At 33.5% G+C, this 20,186-nt stretch overlaps 1 long non-coding RNA gene across 1 annotated transcript; it reads left to right on the plus strand.

Annotated features, from left to right (window-relative positions):
* The first annotated feature begins 3,161 nt into the window (after positions 1-3,161).
* On the plus strand, positions 3,162-5,077 carry LOC122296239. The gene is made up of 3 exons (XR_006238434.1): positions 3,162-3,540; positions 3,685-3,895; positions 4,676-5,077. It is a non-coding gene; the product is annotated as an uncharacterized LOC122296239 (long non-coding RNA).
* The last annotated feature ends 15,109 nt before the right edge of the window (positions 5,078-20,186 follow it).

Below are 20,186 nucleotides of genomic sequence, written 5' to 3' on the forward strand. Positions count from 1 at the left end.
TGTGATGCGTAAAATACATGGGGCCACAACAACTGTGGAGTATGTATTTTTCATGTTAAGTCAAGTTTGTGTAGAATACATGGGGCCACAACAACTGTGGAGTATGTATTTACACGTAGAATACATGGGGCCACAACAACTGTGGAGTATGTATTTTTAATGTTAAGTCAAGTTTGTTTAGAATACATGGGGCCACAACAACTGTGGAGTATGTATTTACACGTAGAATACATGGGGCCACAACAACTGTGGAGTATGTATTTACACGTAGAATACATGAGGCCACAACAACTGTGGAGTATGTATTTTTCATGTTAATTCAAGTTTCAGAGCAAGTTCATGCTAAGTCAAGTTTCAGATCAAATTCATGTCAAGTCAAGTTTAGTTCATGATTCAATTTAAGCTATGTCAATTATGCTATGTTGTACGCTAAGTTATACTTTAATTACTTATGAATTTGATTATGCATTTATGCTTTTACTGTCATACATGCATCATTAGTCTGTATGGAAGTTTTTTGTTAACTTGCTGAGATTTGTAATCAAATCTCACTGTGGTAGTCCCAACTACCATTCCCCCCCGAATGGTAGATCTTGTTACAGGACCTGAAGGAAGATCAGGAGCTGACCAACTAGATACAGTCGACTGAACGACGGTGCGTCGTTAAGGTTAATATAGTAGTTAAATTACTACTTGTACGATGGAGTTGCATCTCCAGTACTTTTAGATCATAACTATTTTGGAATAGTTCTGTGATCTTAGTTATTCAATGTATCTTTATATATGAAGTATGTTTTAAGTATTTGGGATATTTTAATTTGGTGCATAGTATTGCTAAAGAAAAAAATTATCCGCTGCGAATATTGCATAATGTTAGATGCATGTTAGGATTATTGCATCTTATATGTCATGAACGGGGGCAGGTAACCTTGTGTTGCATGTCTCGACGCTTCAAATGTCCGTCCAATCCCAAACGGAATTTGGGGGCGTCACATATGGTACCCTCCAGACTGTACAACATGATTGGGGTGTATTCTCAAGACCATAATTATTGCATAAATATTAACTTAATCAAATAATTCTCGTTAAAAATTCACTTAATACATCATATTTAAAAAATAAATAAATTGATAAGATTGGCTTTTTTGAAAAAATAGGTCTTTTTGTCCAACAAATTGCCCTTAAGTTGGTGGGTATTTGTAGGGTCAAATCATCACTCTATAATTAAGTTTTCAAATAAGATTAACAATTAAATTAAAAAATAAAATTACGAAGAGATAAAAAAATACAGACTCTTCAAAAAGAATAAGTTGAACTGAATCGATTTTCTTAAAAAAGACAAGTTCATTTTTCTTTCTACACCACGTGCGTTTCAGGTTTCTTCATTGCAACTTCCCTGAGACTCAGTGAATGAGTCAATACCGCGTTAACTTCTTGGCAATTTCCTTGCAACTTCTTCTTCCAGCTTTAAGAGATGTCATGTTCACACCATAACTCTCGCGAGTACTTCTGGCAAAAACAAAATAGTGTGGTACAATGACAGCTGCGCATACCGTCCAAGCTGTACACCATGATTGGGGTCAGGATTGTGTTAGTCAAGAGTACCGTAAGGTCCATAATTATTGCATCCAACTGAAGTTCGACACCATCGTATGCTTTTTTTTAAAGAAAAAGTATAGTTGCAAGTATAATTATGTACTAATCTATATATTAATGTGATGTGATTAGTCAAAAAATAAATTTTATTAAAAATAATGTTAATTTAAAATTAAAATATGAATAAATTAATATTGGTACACAGATTAGTGCGCAACCGTATTTATATATAGCAAAACTTTTTTTAAAAGTCTTGCTCACCCACGATATAGTCTGATAAATTGTTTTGAAAAAATTAAATGTTTTTTTAATATTTTTTAATATTTTTTTAAAAACATAAATATTTTATAATATCATTAAAAACACAATTCCTTAATTATTAAATAAAAATTAATTATGTCGAGATCAACCATAATTGAAAGAAGTAGCATTATTCTTTTTTAAACCATAAAGAAAAGGTTACGTATAAGAAGAGATTGTTGGGTGGGGTCTTTGGCGTTTATCGTCCTTAATATCTTGATTCTATTAGAAATTAGTAATGGACTAGCTAAAATTAAATTTTAATTAAAAAATAACTAATGTGTCAAATAAAATGTAATAGTGGATTTAATAAATGAACAGTATTTTTAACTTTAGATCATATGGTTAGTCAAATTTATTAAACTAAATGGGTTAGTCAAATATTATTTTTAAATTAAAAAATAATCTTCCCAAACGCCAACGTCAAGATTTTGTTTGATTCTTCTCTGTTTGATTCTTCTATGTTTGGATGATGTGATTTTATTTTCAGATATTAAAATAATTTAATTTTAAACGTTAATAATTCTTAGGTTAATTATATTTTATCTCATCGAACTTTCATTTAATTCACAATATTTATTCAAAACTAACGATTGCATCAAAGTGGACCTGTTTACTTTCAAAATTTCCCAATCCCCCATTCCGTCTATCATCAGCGTTAAATCGGATGGAAATTGAGCACGTGCAGCTTCTTCACCTGCAAAGACAAAAATACTCCTAAGAAAAAATTTTCCTTTGCCCCCTCAAACTTTCACATGATTCTCAATTTGCCTCAAATGTCACATTAAATTAGATTTTTATAATAAATTAAATTAAATTTTTATAATAAATCTGAATTTACAAATCTGAAATAAAAGACTATAAAAAAGATAAATATTTGAACTCAGTAAAATACTAGAATATAATTTTTTTAATTTTTTTTTAAAATATATTTGAATGACCCTATATAAAGTACACTAAATATATAAATATATATGCATATAACTAAATATATAATATTAATAAAATAAAACTTTGTTCCTCTATCTCATAAATAGTTATTATTCTTATTTTATTCTTGACTTTGATTAATCGCTTATATTATATTCTTATTTATGGAACATGACTACATGAGTTATTATTTCTCTTAATAAAATCCCACAAAATTAAAACTCTCTTGTAGTGCCTTATACCAAACAGCTTTGTTAGGTACAGTCGCCGGCTACAGTCGCCGCGGAGTCGGCTGACGTGGCAGGTATTTTATTTTTAAAAAGAAGAAGCGAAAATTTACAAAAGAAAACAGAGCGTTCCTGCTTCTTGTTGGTGTGAAAACTCTTCAGTGGTCTTCGTGCTCACAGATCAAGCTTTGTGGCATTGTCTACTTCTCGAGCTCGTGGTCTTCGTGCTCACAGAAATTTCATGGTTTGATCTTCTTCTCGATTTCTACTTCGGCACCGAGATCTTCAAGTGGATCTGTGCAAGTATTTTCGTGGGTCACCAACTCCGTGTGGGTCATCTTCAAGAGGCCATAAGCAACCACTGAGTTGGTCTTCTTCGTCGTGTGGGTATTTTTGTGGGTATTTTCTACTGGGTCATCTTCGTGTGGATGTGGGTCATCTTCGCGGGGGTCATCTTCATGGTGAGGGGCAAATACTTACGAGCAAGGTGAAAATTGGATCTTTCTAGTGCTTCTCCATTCCTTCGTCTTTGAGCTTACTCCACTCTGCCATCCTTTTGTTTTATCAATGAAAATATTTCACCTCTTGCCTGTGTGACTCTCATTTTGGCTTCGGCTCTGTCTCCTAACAGGTTCTCCAGCTCGTGAAAACTCATCTTCACTCCTCGGAGAGAATTTCATCCAGCTCTCAAATTACACTTCTTATTTATGTTGCATTTTTTACTTTGTTTCTTCGATGTGTTTGATGCGAGATCTAACCAACTACCCGTTGTCTTGACTTTCCATTGTTTAAGCAATAGTTGGGTGGTCAAGGAGTTGAGGAAGCCCAAGCAAGCTCTTGAGGTGAAAAATAAAAACATGATAGTTGCATTTTTGTTTTTGGGTCAATTTCGCTTTGTGGATAGTTTCTTACAGAAAAGCCAAGACCTTGAGTAATGAGAAAATTGTGCTGTTACTTGACTCTTTATTTGTTTTACTTAATGGGTATGTGCTAGTTTTCTATAGAAAAATATTAGTTGACTGGTTCAGTTTATGGTGCTGCGATATCCTGTCAAAATTTTGTTCTCTATGTTGCTATGATCTTCTGTTGAGCAAAAATCTGATTGTGGAATTTGGTATTACATTTTGCATATTTAGTGTGTTTTGCTTAATGTGTAGCATTACTATTGGCTTAATTCCTTTGAAATGATGTGCTTGTTTGATGAGGTTGTGAGTTTTTGCATCATTGTTGTTTCTCTTTCTTGGTATAATCTTACTCTTTAAGCAAAAGCTACTTAAGTTTTAACTGCTCTTTCGAGGGCACATGCTAGGCAGAAAAATAACCCATAAATTTTCAGATTTTGTGTACCTAATCAATGAAAAGGGAAATTTTGATTAAGGCAAAAATTACGACTTCAAAGAAGCTTTTTATGAACCCAAAATGAGTTTTCAATAGTTTTAAGGCAATAAGAGTAAATAAATATTGTTCCAGATCAATATCTGTGATGGCCCTTTAGCATAATCAAGTGCCTTCTATTGTGCAGTCACCAAGTGCCTTCTATTGACACTTTTTTGCCATGCAGTTTGTCAGGAAATCTTCTATTAGATATGACTTCTCATTAAATATTCTTATTTTAATTGCAGGAGTATTGTCTGTGGAGGCTGTGCTGCTTAGGACATGTTGAAGCTGCAATGGAGTGTAGTCACACTTTGAGCAAATGCATTTATGTTTAATTGTATAATGTAATTTAGCTTCATTCCCAAACTGGCCAGAATAGAAGTGGGACAGGATGGAGTTATTCCCATGTACTGTTAATTAGTCTCTCTTATTATAGTTTGTGCCGTTTTGGCACTAAGATAAAATGTTAAAGAGTCTTGTGGTTTTTCATGGTCAAAACAGATAGGTATATTTATTTATGCTGGAGTTAGTACCCAGGTTTTGTCTCCATTGTTTTTTTCTTGAATGAGAACTCTAAGTGGTACTCATATCCTTCGGTTGGAATATAGGTTTTAAGTAATGAAAATGCCATTTTTTGAGTTTTGGTATTTTAGTTGAATGCTTGTTGATTGCAATAGGGATAATTGTAGAACACGGGTCCCATTTCAATCTGCAGGTGTGTTTATATAAAGAAAAGTGCTTGGCCCCATTTAAATCTGCAGGTGTCTTTTCTATTGTTCATTTTCTCCCACTCCAAACACCAACATTTCAAACCAACAGCCACCATTACAGGTCCCCTACCAATGTACCTTTATTGATTTGCACACCCATTACACCTCCATAATCATAAAAGCTGTAGCTTGAACTAAACCCAAAAACACACACAAGCACTTGCATTTCCTCAAACAAACAAAAGTAAATATATATATATATATATATATATATTTATATTTAAACTTGCAAATCTAGAAAACTATTAAAAATGCAAGCCCTGCCTCAATAGTTTGAGTGTCCAATACATGAATTACATTCATTACATGTTAGCTGCAATATAATCTTGAAAATGAGTGTTGCAGCAGTTACATTGCAAACGTATAACTGGGATAGTTTAGTAATACATTGCAGATCAGCTACAAACAAACGTCTATGTGAGCTCTTGCTATAAATGTCTTCAAAATTAAGTGAAGGTTTCTTCTACACTTTGTACTCAATGTCAGCTTGCCGAGCTTCTGCTTTTAAGCACAAGATACCAGTCATCAAAGACTAAATTGTATTCATAAACATCAAGCAGATTATGAAATACAGAACTGAAACTTTCTATCATGTATTCATGCCTTTTTTTTCTTCCAGCAAAAAAATTGTCACAATTCTTATTATACATTACATAATAAGAACTTGATTTCAAATTGATCCATTCAAAACATTAACAAATGAGAGTAATTGCTTTTTCTTTTTCCTTTTTTGATAATTGATTATCAATAATAATAAACAACAACATCCACCTCAATTTGAAGTACATCCAGGAACTTTCTTCATGTATATTTTGATAACAACACTGCACATAAACCCCTGGGTTTTCAATATCCAAGTCAAAGAGATGCTCTACAACATATTCAGCCAATTCAACACTCCGAACTGAACAATCTTCAAGAAAAGAACCTCAAATGGTCCCATTTCCATATTCTTATGGCCTCTACTTCATCAAACATCCCAGCTTGGCCAAGAAGATCTAAAGTATTCCTGTTTAATTTGGTGAAATATTAAAATGATAAATCATTAAACTAAGATTTGGCATAGAAGTTCTTGCAACCTGGCTTGGGTACAAACAAATAATAAACCCACAAATATGATATCAACTGGTTAAGGCCTTAGAAACCCATACAATGGGCAAGATATTCAGATTAGATCCCTACTTGTCCCTTTAATCCCAGTTGACGACTCACATGAAGATCTGCTTGAAGACCCACACGAAGATCTACTTGATATGCATCAACTTTATTCATTCAATACATAATCACAAACAAATAAAGCACTGAAAGTAATATAACTAAACTGAAAAAGCATTTGATTTCTTGTATCTTGTAATCAAGCAAAACAGACAATTTAATGGAAACTGAAAATGAGAGAAGAATATATATTGTAGCCTAAAAAATATGGTAAAATCGAAATTTGAAGAAATGCTTGCCTTCCCAGGGGCAACCGATTACCAGAGTCATTCGGTGGGAGAAGAAGGGAGGGAGGCTTCGGTGGGAGACGAAGCTGAGGGAAGGAGGTTTTGAAGGAGGCTCCGTGTGGGTTGTCTCAAACTTTCATCTGGAAACTAAGGGCGGAGGACTCGAGGGAGGCTTCAGTGAGAAGAAACGCAGAGAAGGAGGGAAAATGAAACTGGGGGAAGGAGGGAGTTTGAAGTGAGCGGGGGAGAAATGTTTGGGGATCAAACGGTGCACTTCATTATTTCTACGAAACGATGCGTTTTCATTTTGCCACGTCAACCCAGCGCTTACGCGAGCCGACTGAGTTTAGCTTTTTTCAAAATCTAAAGGTAGTCAAGTTGATGCACCCCTAGCGCACTCCGGATGACATATAAAGAGATTAAATGAAACGGTGCGTTGAAGCCTCACACCCTGTCGAAGTTGAAGCCTGTAGTTCCCCCTCACCCGTAGCAGATCCGTTGCAGAGATCATTGAGCCCACTCCTCTGTCCGGCAAACCAACTCCATCTGCCCTCCTCCGTTCGGCGACAAAAATAGATAGAGTTTGCTCAACCAGACAAAGATAGAGGTAAATGCCCAAAATGCAAGTGGCTTCACTGCAGTGGACATCTTATCTCAAGGTCCTAGAGATAATAAGATATAACAGACCTGGAAATTAAAGTTTCCTTGAAAAGAAATGGAGCTTTAAAAATCAATAAGGCACCATCAAGTACTTTTTATCCTGAAATTGTCAAAAATGCTCCCTTAACACAGCCATTATCCTCACAAGAAACGGGTGCTAAACAACCAGTTGTGAAGCATAAATAATCCTAAATAGTGAGCAAAGCAAAACAGAGGAAAGTAGAAAACCATTTCTTGCGCAGCCGGGGTTTCACCCTTTTTTGTTCTCTGTCTGTGAGCAAAACTCAGGGAATCAAATGGCAAGGGACCACAACAGAGAAAAAGCCAGATAAGATGTATACGTACGTATTTATATTCCCTCAACCAACGTATACGTACTTGATCGTCAACTGCAACACGAATTCGAGGTGCCCAAACGTGCTGGTGGCGAGAGAATCGTGCCGATGGCGGAGACGAGAAGGCGCTGAGTATCGTGTGAGAGGCTTCTTGCGCCAGACTAAGCGGGAAAAATGAGCAGACGAAGGCCTGGAGTCTAATCCTTAAAGCAACTCAATTTACAAAACTACCCTCCAGGTCAGCATGGAGTGCACGAAGGGTGCGCATGAATGACTACTCGTAGCAGAATTGTTTTCGAAATTCTCTCCACCGAAAGCAAACATGCTGGCCCTTTCCCTTAATTTCCGCGTCAAATATGCTTTTTTCTAAGTTCAATATCTTCCTTTCCACCGTTTGATCTTATGGAAATGAAAGTGGATGCCGTGAAAGAACTAAGCATGATCTTATGCCATGTTAATGAAACCAAGTTTTATCCCGAGAAGAAGATGAAGAGAAGAAACTGTTTCTCAGTGATTAGTTATTCACAAGATCAACTTTGTATATATACGAACACCAAATGAAAGAATAGAGAGGGAAAATACAACTTTCTTTGGCTGATTACTTTTTCCTCTTAAACTACAAATTAGGTGTTTATTTTATATTCCAGTATTCTACATTTATTTTAAATCCAAATTGAACAAATAAAAGAAAATAAGAAGTAGTTTTAAATAGATGGTCTCTCTCAATTCTGAAAGTGAAAATTGCAATTCAATAATTCAATAAAGCCGCATTTTACTTATATAAAAAAATCAATAAAACCGGCATTTTGCAAATAGTTTGTATTGGCTTTAGTGTTTTTAAATTTGTGCTGCTCTAATGTTTGTATTCATTTGATTTTGTCACTTTATTCCAGTAGTTGATCTGATTTCTTGGTTTGATCTATGCAGCGAGCTTATATGGTTTTGCTTTCAAACTTGTGCTACTTTGATTAGGATTGTATTTATCTGATTTTCTCACTTTGTTCTATTAATTGCTTGAGTTTCTCAGTTTGGTCTGAGTTCTCTCTTGTTCTAATGTTAGATGTGTTTTCATTTACAAGATTCTATCTTCTGAACTTGGAAAGGGTTGAGATAAGATGTCCCTACTAGATGAAATTCTATTTTTATTATGCTTAAGAGTGCCATTTTCTATCGTCTTGCCTTTAGCCATTTGAAGTTGACCGATTCCAATTTTAAGCATTGTCCATCAACATTTGAGTGGAAAAAGGTGGAGAAGATTAACAGTTTATTAAGAGTTATGATGTTACTTGTGACTTTTCTGAAACCAAATACCCTATAGTCAATTTGTATTTTACAGTAGTTTTTTTGATTTATTTGACATTAAAGGAGCACTTTGAAAGTGAAGATGACTACATGAAGAAAATATATTGTCAAATGCTTGCTAAGTTTGAGAAATATTAATCTGAGTTCAATGTGTTCTTGGCTATAACAGTTATATTGGATCCTCGATACAAATTTCATTTTGTTGATTATTCTTATAAGAAGCTTTATGGAAATGGTTTCTTAGAGTATTTTTATTGTTTAGATTGTAATTTTGGACTTATAGTTAGTTTTTAATTTTTTATAGATATTATTTATATAAAATCAATCAGGTCAAACGGGTTGAAATGGGTCTATTCAACCAATTAATATAAATGGGTTGAAAACGTTGGGTCAAGTCAGGTCAATTTATTTTGTATTCACTAATAGGTCAAAATGGATCGTGTCATGTCAACTTGTTATGTTAATGGGTCGTATTAGGGTTTGAGATTTTGGCATGATAGCCTTAACGGGTCGTGTTCAGGTTGACCCATATAATATAATATACATGTTTTAACACGAGCATGACCGGGTCCAGATTGGTTACCAAAAACCAAATAATCTCATCTTATCTCATTTAATCATTACAACTTTTTTAAATTTTCATACTGTTGAACCCAAGGTTTCAAGTTTTGTGTAATTATATATCTACACATAGATTTTGATGATAACAAATGAATTCAAAGAATAAAGGAGTTTTAAACTCAAGTTGTCTACACAATGGAGTCAAGCACATCAAGGAAACAAGCATGAGCAAGAAGGGAACAAGTTCACATTAAAGTCATATAGCAATGTTGTAAATCTCTTAAAAATTTGAAATTAGGATTAAGGCTCAAAATTAATATTTTACCATAAAGCATTAAAATACATTTTCCACATGTGCATGAATATTTTGAAAATTAAATTTGAAAATTTTGAAAGATGATTGATTGTCATCTTTCACATGTGCATACCTTGATTAAAGGGTTGAACTTTGAAAATATTAAAGATGATTGATTGTCATCTTTCACATGTGCATGTTTTATTTGAATATTTTCAAAAGTGATTGATGCTTTTTTTGACTTGTGCAAAAGGTAGATGATTTTGTTTGAAAATTTTGAAAAGTAAAGTGTGCTCATTTTTTCATATGTCAAAACTAAAAGATTAGGTTTGAAGTTTTTGAAAAATGAATGATGTTGTCTTTGACAATTGAAAAAGAAGAACTTTTTATTTGAATTTTTTGAAAAAGTGAATGATGTTGTCTTTGACATGTGAATCTTTTTAAATTTGAATATGAAGTCTCATATGCCTATAAATAGATCATTTGAGAGCTTCACATTTACAATATCCAGAGCATACAACATTCATTCAAAGCTTTCATTCTCTCTTCTCTAAACATTGAGCCTTAATCCTTGTTCATTTTGAGAGAAATATAGTTTGCGTTGTATTGTTCTTATGTCACTCATTGAGGTGTGTTTTCTGATAACCTACCCACTATCAGCTCTTGTATTAGTAAAAGGGTGTGTATAACCCTTGTGCGTGTAGAAAGTGTTCTACACAGGGAACAGTTGAATCACTACGTATAAGGTGATTGCAAGTGTAGAGGGTGTTCTACACGAATCCTTTGTAGCGGTGTTGTTCAAAGGTGTAATAAGTTTCTATCTCCACCTGAAGGAGGTTGAATAGTGAATTTGGGGATCCTCAAGGGGTAGCTTGAGGCGAGGACATAGGCAGTGGGGCCGAACCTCGTTAACATACTGAGTTTGCTTCTCTCTTACCCTTACTCTTTATATTTATTATTGTTTCGTATTTTGTTTATATTTTATATTGTATATTTGATTTATAATTGTTATTTTTTTTTAAATACAACTCAATTCACCCCCCCTCTTGTGTTAGTCATCTGGGCAACAATTGGTATCAGAGCTAGTTGACCTGTACTGTTCATACAGGCAGATCACTCATGGGAACTCTAGCTTGTGACTGTGTCACCGAAACAAGACTCTCCGACCATGGTTGACGGTGCACCAGTAGAGACGGTGGCCGGCTAGTCTGGTAGGTACAATTGTTAGGTGACATAGGTGCTGCCTATGATCAGTAACAATTGGTATCAGACCTAAGAGCTCTATTATAAGATTAACTATCTTTTGAGTTAAGATCTTATGGTTAACATTGCAGCTTCATTTGGTGAAGGTTAATCTAGCAGTCGGCCTCCACTCTTTTGTGGAGATAATTACTCATTCTGGAAAGTTGGAATGAGAATATTCCTTCAGGCTCAAGGTTGAGAAATCTGGAAATGCATTGTAAATGGACCTTATATTCCAACAAAAGTAGTTGATGGAGTAAAGGTCAAAAAGGAAGAAGAAGAGTTTGATCATGAAGACGATATACTTTATACTTTGAATTTAACTGTTATAAATTTATTATTTAATGCTCTTAATGGAAATGAGTTTAATAGAATAATGACTTGCGCTACGGCAAAAGAAATTTGGGATAACTTGGAAGTTACTTATGAAGGAACTTCGCAAGTCAAGGAATCAAAAATTTATATTCTTACTCATGAATATGAAATGTTTAAGATGAATGATGATGAATCTATTTCTAGTATGCACACTCGTTTTACTAACATCATAAACAGCTTGACAGCTCTTGGCAAAGTTTATTCTAAGGTGGAGATAGTAAGAAAAATTCTCAACTCTCTACCAAAATGCTGGGAATCAAAAGTGACAGCAATTCTTGAAGCTAGAGACCTCAAGAAGCTCGAAGTGAATGAACTCATCGGGTCACTTATCACCCATGAGTACACATTGAAAAGAGAAGAAGAAGAAGGAAAGCCAAAGAAGAGCTTGGTACTTAAAGTTGTTCCTCATGAAAGTGAAAGTGATGAAGATGAGGAAAATGACGACAAAGATGAAGAAGTTGCGATGATAACAAGAATAATTCAAAGGTTCTTAAAGAAAAATAAAACTCCTCCGACGAAATCATTCAAAAAGTTTTCCAAAAAAGATTCAGGTAAAAATGACACTTTAATTTGTTATAAATGCAATAAGCCTGGTCATATCAAGCCAGATTGTCCTCTGCTAAAGAAAGATCGAAACAATGGCAAGAAAGCAATGAAAGCTACATGGGATGATGATTCAAGTAGCTCAGATAGTGAAGCAAGCAATGGAGAATCAACAAATCTTTGTCTTATGACTAAAGATGACATTGAGGTAACAAATCTTGATAATATTAAAAATCCTTCATATGAAGAATTGCAAAATGTTTTAGAAGAGGTATATGAGGAATTTGAAAAATTGGGTATCAAGTATACGGCTTTGAAAAAGAAAAATTCTTCTTTAACAAACGAAATTGATATTTTAAGAAAAGAAAGTATCGTTTTGAAAGATGAAAATCTTGAGTTGAAGAAGAAGAAAACTGATTTAGAAAATATTGTTGAAAACTTTACAAATGGAAAAAGAAATTTTGAAAAATTTCTTGGTAGTCAAAGATATGTTTTTGACAAGGCAGGCTTGGGATATATGCCAAAACAAAAATACAAACCTTATAAAAACTTCTTTGATAATCCTTCTACATCAAAATATAATATTCAAAATTTTTTTCATAAAAATAATTTTGTCAAAAAAAGATACTATTATAATCACTCAAGTTCTTCATATATGCCACATGTTACTTACAATTTTTGTAATAGAAATGGTCATAATTATGATACTTGTCCTATTAGAAGAAATCATAGAATGACTATTAGGGCCATGTGGGTACCTAAAAATCTTGTTTCTTCTAATACTAATAAATAAAGGACCCAAAAAACTTGGGTACTAAGAAAAATCATTTTAATTGTTTTTATAGGTATGCATGAAGTCATCCACAAGCAAAAATAAATGGTTTTTAGATAGTGGATGTTCAAGACACATGACGGGAGACAAGACTAAGTTCTTTGATCTTAGATCTAAAGAAAAAGGACACGTGACATTTGGAGATAACTCAAAAGGGAAGATCGTGGGAATAGGTAAAATTGGTAATGAATCTTCTCTCATAATTGAAGATGTTCTACTTGTTGAAGGTCTAAAACATAATCTTTTGAGCATAAGTTAATTATGTGATAAAAGATTTACAGTTACTTTCAAAATGGATAAGTGCATTATTTTGAATGATCATAATTGTAATATTTGTTTTATTACTTTTAGAAGCAACAATGTTTATACAATCGATTTTGAAGAAATTACCTCACAAGATGCTATTTGCTTTTCAGCTCAAAATGAAACTAGTTGGCTATGGCATAGAAGATTAGGTCATGCTAACATGGAACTTATTTTCAAACTTTCAAAAAATGATCTTGTGAGAGGTTTACCAAAAACAAATTTTCTTAAAGATAAAATTTGTGATGCATGCCAATTTGGTAAACAAACAAAAATTTCTTTTAAAACCAAAAAACATATTTCCACTACTAGACCATTACACCTGATACATGGATCTTTTTGGACCAAATAGAGTTGTAAGTCTAGGAGGAAAATATTATGCATTTGTTATTGTTGATGATTTCTCTAGATATACTTGGGTCATCTTTCTTGCTCATAAAGATGAGGCACATAATGCCTTTACCAAGTTATGCAAGAGAATTCAAAATGAAAATGGCTATACTATTTCAAGTATCCGAAGTGATAGGGGAAAAGAGTTTGTTAATAAAAATATTGAAACATTTTGTGATGAAAATGGTTTTGTGTATAATTTTTCTGCTCCTCGAAGTCCTCAACAAAATGAGGTAGTAGAGAGGAAAAATAGATCTCTTAAAAGATGGCAAGAACAATGCTCAATGAGAACAACTTGCCTAGTTATTTTTGGGCCGAAGCGGTAAGTACTGCATGTTATGTTATAAATAGAGTTATACTAAGGTCTAAATTAGATAAAACCCCCTATGAGCTTTGGAATGAGAAAAAGCCCAACATTAGTTACTTTCATGTATTTGGATGCAAATGTTTTATTTTGAATGACAGGGATAATTTAGCCAAGTTTTATGCAAAATCTGATGAAGGTATCTTTCTTGAGTATTCTATTAATAGTAAAGCTTATAGAGTATTCAATAAAAAGACTGACTGTACAAGAATCTATGCATGTAGTATTTGATGAATCTAATTCTCCACTCTCCAAGAAATCTATTGATGAAGAAACAAGAGGTATAAATAACACGGAAAGTCTCAATCTCAACAAAGAGAACACAATAGAGGAAGTTCAACATGAAGCCATCAGGAAAGATCATCAAAATTTAATACAAGATGCAACCAAACAGTGAAAATTTGTGAAAGATCATCTAGTGGAACAAATTTTGGGAGAACCTTCACGAGGTGTAAGTACTCGATCATCTCTTAGAAATATTTGCAATCATACTGCTTTTCTATCTCAGATTGAACCCAAAAATATTGATGAAGCACTTCTTGATGAATCTTGGATTCTAGCTATGCAAGAAGAGTTGAATCAATTTGAAAGAAATGATATTTGGACACTTATTCCTAGACCCAAAAATCATACTATTATTGGAACAAAATGGTTTTTAGAAACAAGAAATATGAGTCCGGAATCATTACTAGAAATAAGGCTCAACTTGTAGCCCAAGGTTTTAATCAAAAAGAAGGAATCGATTATGATGAGACATATACACTAGTCGCAAGATTAGAAGCTATTCGAATGCTACTTGAATATGCTTGTTATAAAGATTTCAAAATTTTTCAAATGGATGTTAAAAGTGCTTTCTTAAATGGTTTTATAAATGAAGAGGTATATGTTGAGCAACCTCCAGGTTTTGAAAATTATATTTCCCCAAATCATGTTTTTAAACTCACAAAAACACTATATAGACTCAAACAAGCTCCTAGAGCTTGGTACGAGAGACTCAGTGGTTTCTAGATTGAAAAAGGTTTTTCAAGAGGAAAAATTGACACAACTCTTTTCATTAAATATGAAAATGATGATATTCTTTTGATTCAGATTTATGTTGATGATATAATATTCGGTTCTACTAATGAAAATATGTGTCAAGTTTTTGCTAAGACTATGCAGGAAGAATTTGAGATGAGTATGATGGGAGAACTTACATTCTTTCTCGGATTGCAAATTAAGCAAGTAAAAAGTGGGACATTCATCAATCAATCAAAATATATTAAGGAATTACTGAAGAAGTTTGGGATGGAATGTGCTAAGGAAATTGGAACACCAATGAGCCCATCAACTAAACTTGATAAAGATGAATCCGGTAAGCCAGTTGACTCGAAGATATATCGAGGTATGATTGGTAGCTTATTATATTTAACAGCCAGTAGACCAGATATTATGTTTAGTGTGTGCTTATGTGCACGCTTTCAATCATTTCCAAAAGAATCACATTTAATTGCAGTTAAGCGTATTCTTAGATATCTTAGTGGTACAATTAACCTAGGGTTATGGTACCCTAAGCACACATCTTTCGATCTAATCAGCTACACAGATGCAGATTATGCTGGCTGTAAAATAGATCGAAAAAGCACTAGTGGAGCATGCCATTTCTTAGGTCATGCACTAGTTTCCTGGTTTAGTAAAAAACAAAATTCTGTTGCACTATCTACTGCTGAGGCAGAATATGTTGCTGCGGGTAGTTGTTGTGCTCAAGTTCTCTACATGAAGCAATAACTCGAAGATTTTAAACTCGTGTATAATCACATTCCAATCAAATGTGATAATATAAGTGCTATAAATCTTTCAAAGAACCCAATACAACATTCTAGAACTAAGCATATTGAAATAAGATATCATTTTCTTCGAGATCATGTGCAGAAAGGCGATATAGTACTAGAGTTCACAAACACACACGATCAGTTAGCAGATATTTTCACAAAACCTTTACCAGAAGATAGATTATGTATGATCGAAGAGAAATAGGTATGATGCATGCTATGAATATCTCTTAAAAGATAGACCAGAGTCAATAAAAATAGAGAGAGATTTTTTAAGTACTTTTACATAAACTTGAGATTCTTAGCCTCATGTTTGAGACGCTCATTCTCTTCATACAATATCATGTCATTCTTATCCATGAGAACCGGCAAGCGGAATGAAGAATCTAATAAAGATTTCAACTGTTTATTCTAATGCAGAATTATTCCTTCCCTTGTGTGAGACTCTTGAACAATTCGTTGAAGTACAATAATTTGTTCTTTAAGTTTTTCAACTTCATGATTTCTGACTTGTAGCCGCTGAGAAAAAGCAACAATAGAGGAGGAGTAGCGAGTCCCAAGACTCACTAAGTCGTAGATAGCATCGGAATTTAACTTATTAGCCGAATTATTATTTTCTTGCTGCAACATGGCACCAATGGCAGCTGTAGAAAGGACAGGAGGTTGAGGTGCAGAATGTCTCATGGATGGATCTAGAGAAATGTTAGAAGAATGAGCCATTGAGAAAAGAATTGAAGGCTTAAAGTGAGAATGTTGAAAGAATGCAGATGAGTTATAGAGATGAGAAGAAAACTTGATGCAGATTAGATGAATTTTAAGACTAATTTTATAGAGATAGCATAAAGAACAAGACGAGCTATCATCCAAGTCAAAGAGCAATGTGATGTTTTTTTACTGATCGGTGAAAATGACATTTTTTTAGAAACTCAGAGCCTTCAAACTTGTTTGTCAACAACACCAGGCGATTTTGTTCAAATCTCCAGCCACACTTGTCGGATCACGGACGGATCCATTTTTTCAACTATCTATAGTTTCTATTAACGCACCGTTTTCTTCAGTCCATTTACTTGTTGCGGATCCTTTTTAATGATACCAAAAGGGGGAGAAGTGTTAGACTAGAACATTAACATTGTTTTAATTGCTAAACTTGTTATATATGTTTGGAATTATATTTATACTTTTGCTTGAAAAACTAACGCACATTCTCAGAGGGAGCTTAAGTATTAATACAGGCTTCAGGTTCTATCAAGTATTTGTCATCATCAAAAATGGGGAGATTGTTGAACCCAAGGTTTCAAGATTTGTGTAATTATATATTTACACATAGATTTTGATGATAACAAATGAATTCAAAGAATAAAGGAGTCTCAAACTCAAGTTGTCTACACAATGGATTCAAACACATCAAGGAAACAAGCATGAGCAAGAAGGGAACAAGTTCACATTAAAGTCATAGAGCAATGTTGTAAATCTCTTAAAAATTCGAAATTAGGATTAAGGCTCAAAATTAATATTTTATCATAAAACATTAAAATACATTTTGCACATGTGCATGAATATTTTGAAAATTAAATTTGAAAATTTTGAAAGATGATTGATTGTTATCTTTCACATGTGCATACCTTGATTAAAGGGTTGAACTTTGAAAATATTAAGGATGATTGATTGTCATCTTTCACATGTGCATGTTTTATTTGAATATTTTCAAAAGTGATTGATACTTTTTTTGACTTATGCAAAAGGTAGATGATTTTGTTTGAAAAATTTGAAAAGTAAAGTGTGCTCCTTTTATCATATGCCAAAAGTAAAAGATTAGGTTTGAAGTTTTTGAAAAATGAATGATGTTGTCTTTGACAATTGAAAAAGAATGACTTTTTATTTGAATTTTTTGAAAAAGTGAATGATGTTGTCTTTGACATGTGAATCTTTTTAAATTTGAATATGAAGTCTCATATGTCTATAAATAGATCATTTGAGAGCTTCACATTTACAATATCCAGAGCATACAACATTCATTCAAAGCTTTCATTCTCTCTTCTCTAAGCATTGAGCCTTAATCCTTGTTCATTTTGAGAGAAATATAATTTGCGCTGTATTGTTCTTATTTCACTCATTGAGGAGTGTTTTCTGATAATCTACCCACTATCAGCTCTTGTATCAGTAAAAGGGTGTATGTAACCCTTGTGCATGTAGAAAGTGTTCTACACAGGGAATAGTTGAATCACCACGTGTAAGGTAATTGCAAGTGTAGAGGGTGTTCTACATGGATCCTTTGTAGTGGTATTGTTCAAAGGTGTAATAGGTTTCTATCTCCACCTGAAGGAGGTTGAATAGTGAATTTGGAGATCCTCAAGGAGTAGCTTGAGGCGAGGACGTAGGCAGTGGGGCCGAACCTCGTTAACATACTGAGTTTGCTTCTCTCTTACCCTTACTCTTTATATTTATTACTGTTTCGTATTTTGTTTATATTTTATATTGTATATTTGATTTATAATTGTTATTTTTTTTAAATACAACTCAATTCACCCCCATCTTGTGTTAGTCATCTGGGCAACACATACAAAATATAATAAACAATTTAATTTTTTAAAATCCCAATACAAAATTAATATTAAAAAAATATATTATAATAATATTTTATTTATTATTATTTAAAACATCTCTTCTCATCTGAACTACATAACCAAACGGGTCGACTATCATAGACTTTAATGCAGAGAATGAGTATGAGCTTGAGGGACCAGATCTGCCAAAGGCATGACTTGTTGATGTTATGGTTGCTTTGAGGATATGGGATTTGTTTCCCCTCATGTTATATTGTCTTCTTTTATTTTATTTACCTGTCGGATGACTGTATAATCCTTTTGGAGGATATTTGTTATTGTATTGTATTTAATTTTTCTAGTACTTAGTATGAATGTCTCTTTCATTTTTTTGCTGCAATTATTATATTTGCACACTAATTGCATGTTGTATATACTCTGAGCACTTGTCGTTGGAGTGCATAATTCGTGTAGTCATCATCGCGGTGTGACGACTTTTATTTTACCAAATCACACGTGGGGGGTCGAGGACGCCACATTGAACTAACCACTTTTTAACAACATGCTCAACAAATCTATCATTATTCTATTAAAATTTATTTTAATTCTAACTGTAATTTGAATATTAATTTGTTATTTAAAAAGTACACACGAGTAGATTCTAATTGTAATTTTATCATAGAGTTGGTAGGCTTTCTTGCATTGAGCTTAAATCTTCGTACATAATCTTAGTCGTCTCTCAAAAGTTTATGTTCATATCTTTGCATTTTAAAACTCTCTTTGTATAAATTTAATTCAGCGTAGCTTAATTTATTATAAAATAGATAGGATAATGATGTCGTGGTGGCTAATTGGAGGGCATAAAACTCTGCAGAAGCTACAGCGTACTCCCAGAATAATATTGAGTTGGATTTCAACGAGAATAAAGTCGGTTTCAATACAGAAACAGTTTCATCTTATTTCATCTTATTTTATCTTATCTCATCATTATAATTTTAAATTCCCACTTTATGAGAAGTTCCATGCACAAACCTTTATGGAAATAGCCCATTTGATGCATAGGTTACCCAAGCTCTAGAAGAAAAGCTCATAAATAATCCATAAGAAATAATATACCCCATGAAATAAAAGAGGAACAGTGCACTAAAAGACCTCATTAAAAGAAAATGTTGGTCCTAAACCATACACCTCATTGTTTATGAATTATCTGTTTAGTTTCATGATTCGTTTGACTTTGAATTGTTTGGCAAAACCTTTTCCTCTATAGAACAAATTGTTTGATTTTCCATTTTTTGCAGATTGACTTCATAGTCTAAGAGTTTATATGCCAGAAAAGTAATTTTCCATTATTAAATCAGATAATGAGTTTCAAAATAAAAGAAACAGGAAATGAATCAACATCATTGCTTAAAAAGAATAGGAGAGTATAGACCATTATTCAGACAACCAACATCATTCACTTTACTGAGAAGATTGTTCTACACAATAGAGAATAGTATTTTTGCATAGAGAACAAATTGAGAGTAGCAGATCAAAAGCAAATAATAGGAGAGTATAGACCATCAAGCACAAACAAGCAAACAATATATAACCTATTCAACCATCAAAACACCCATAAACCCACCAATAGCAAACTCACAAACTAATCTCATGCAAGAGAGTGAGGCTGCGAGGAGGAGAGCCGCTGCTGTGAGCTTGCGAGGGAGAGAGTGAGTATCGAGCGGGAGAAAGCAGAGGAGGGCTGACGGCTAAGATGTGATTCTCTGAAAGGCCAAAAACGATACAAAAATCGGGTATCATAAAGAAAAAATTCTAAATTCAACTGGCCAGGTTTTATGTTCGGGTCGCGTAATGTTACGTGGTGCATGGTGGTCCCGAACTCAAAAAGAGTTTGATGTCCAAGGTTGTGATCATCATCATAATGATGTTGTGGGTACATGTCGGATTCAATGACGTTGCGATCATCATCATAATCAATACGACGCCTC

The sequence above is a fragment of the Carya illinoinensis genome, chromosome 15 (assembly GCF_018687715.1).
Source record: "Carya illinoinensis cultivar Pawnee chromosome 15, C.illinoinensisPawnee_v1, whole genome shotgun sequence".
Lineage (NCBI taxonomy): Eukaryota > Viridiplantae > Streptophyta > Magnoliopsida > Fagales > Juglandaceae > Carya > Carya illinoinensis.